Raw genomic sequence first — 2,334 nt, 5'->3', positions numbered from 1 at the left:
AGGGCATCAGGTGCCAGTGGAGCTGGAAGGCTCAGCCTCTGTGTGGTCTTCTCCCTCCTAAATTTTAGGGGACAGAAAAGGTCCTCCTGCTCTTTGCTTGGTGTCTCTCAAATCACCTTTCCTTCCTGACACTGGAAAAACAAATTCGCAAGCACAGGTGACAGCTGCAGAGGGGCCCCTCTTTCCATATATGCCACTGCCTGCTTAGCCAGCCAATTGCTAGCTATTTCTGCAGCCCTGGATGGAGGCCTGGAGGAGGATGAAGTCTGGCTATGGGGTTGCCTCTTGACCTTAAACCCATGTTCACAATAACCACACAGTCTGCCTTTCAAAAGTTTATTTTCAGGAGAGTCACAGAACAGCAGGTGGAGACCCCTAGGAAGAGAAAGCTGCTGTGGTGGGCTCCAGAGGGGTAGGGGTCAGGGAATAACCTCAGAGGAGAATGAGCTGTGGAGTGGTGGCCTGGCAGAGGAACCCCGGTACCCCCCACCGTCCCTACTCCCCCAATCTCGTTTCCTGCATCATAGACACCATTCCACCGGCTCTCAGGGCCCACCCGGCTGACCACATCCTTGCCACTTGGCTTCCAGGCTGGTCAGGGCTGGAGGAGGGCAGGGAACCCTGAGACACTGGGTCCTGGGAGGTTGGGGGTTGGGGCATGGGAAGGGACAGAGCCAGGCTGTGACAGAGGATGGAGGGCTTGAGTGAATGAGAGAACAGGTCGGGTGGGGCAGCCCTGAGGATTGTCCTCCTGAGGAGAGGGGTTCTGAGCAGCAGCCTCGCTGTCCAGGGCCCAGCAGTGAGGGAGGCGCGGCTTGAAGCTTGGATTCTGGCTGCAGAGGGCTTGTCGGGCTTGCTTGCTGAGGCCCAGGCCTCTCTGGGAATGAAGGAATGCCTCTTGCTCTGGAACACTGAGGCCTGACAATTTTCTCTCTCAGCAACATTTACTTCTCTGTAAAACAGACTGTTATAAGTTCTTCGGGGAGCTTGTTGGATTTGGTGCCTGAGTTCACAATCTCCTGGGGTGGACAGAAGGGATTGGTAGAAGAATTAGGTGTGGAGACGGATGGGAGAGCAACGTGGAAATTGACTGGGAAGAGCCTGAGGTATTCAAGTCAGGAATATTAATACCTTAGGGCTCTCTCTCTCTCCGTCTCTCTCTCTCTCTCTCTGTGTGTGTATGTGTGTGTGTGTGTGTCTCTCTCTCTCTGTTGGGGTGGGAGAGATCTCTAGCTCTTAGGATCATTGCCTGTCATGGCCTAACCCTATTCCCCACTCTATTTTTGTTAACATAATTACTGTTTCCTTTGTATGATTTTTTATTTTTACTTCAGCCCAATTCCAGGCCTCCTTGTTTAAAACAAAACAAAACAAAACAGTGCTCGCTTTGGCAGTGCATGTACTAAAATTGGAACAGTACAGAGAAGATTAGCATGGCCCCTGAGCAAGGATGACATTCAAATTTGTGAAGTATTCCATATTTTTTAAAATGAAAAAGTAATAAAAAAAACCAAAGCTTTCAAAACTTAACATTTCTGAGGCGTCTTCCCTGAGTCAATGTAAACAGCCATGGCGATGGGTGCTGCCTGATGGTGAAGCTCCCCTGGCCTTGGCTGGCCTTGGCGACCGTTCTGCAGGTGCCTCTGGGACATCCTTTTTTTTTTTTTTTTTTCCTTTTTTTTTTTTTTTTTGAGTCGGAGTCTCGCTCTGTTGCCCAGGATGGAGTGCAGTGGCGTGATCTCAGCTCACTGGAACCTCTGCCTCCCGGGTTCAAGTGATTCTCCTGCTTCAGCCTCCAGAGTAGCTGGGACTACAGGCATGCGCCACCACACCCGGCTAATTTTTGTATTTTTAGTAGAGACAGGATTTCACCATGTTGGCCAGGCTGATCTCGAACTCCTGACCTCAAGTGATCTGCCTGCCTTGGCCTCCCAAAGTGCTGGGATTACAGGTGTGAGCCACCATACCTGGCCATCTCTGGGACATCCTTGAGCATCCCACATCTGTCTGCTGTTGTTTGGGCCTGTCATTCTGTGGTCAGTAGATATGGCAATGTGTCATCCAATAATTGATCCCTTACCAACTTTTTGGTTTTTTTCTGAGATGGAGTTTTGCTCTATCACCCAGGCTGGAGTGCAGTGGTGTGATCACAGCACACTGCAGCCTCAACCTCCCAGGCTCAAGTGATCCTCCTGTCTTAGCCACCCAAGTAGCTGGGACTAGAAGCACACACTACCAAATCTGGGGACAAAAAAATTATTTTTGTAAATGCGGGGTCTCACTGTGTTGCCCAGGCTAGCCTTGAACGACTGGGCTCAAGCAGTCCTCTCGTCT

At 50.6% G+C, this 2,334-nt stretch overlaps 1 non-coding gene across 1 annotated transcript; it reads left to right on the top strand.

Moving 5' to 3' along the window:
• Positions 1–1,378: 1,378 nt before the first annotated feature.
• Positions 1,379–1,485, top strand: LOC115836247. The gene has a single exon (XR_004031210.1). It is a non-coding gene; the product is annotated as a U6 spliceosomal RNA (small nuclear RNA).
• The last annotated feature ends 849 nt before the right edge of the window (positions 1,486–2,334 follow it).

Source organism: Nomascus leucogenys, chromosome 1a (assembly GCF_006542625.1).
Source record: "Nomascus leucogenys isolate Asia chromosome 1a, Asia_NLE_v1, whole genome shotgun sequence".
Lineage (NCBI taxonomy): Eukaryota > Metazoa > Chordata > Mammalia > Primates > Hylobatidae > Nomascus > Nomascus leucogenys.
Note: the sequence above shows the minus strand (reverse complement) of the source record. Positions and strands in the feature narration are given on the sequence as shown.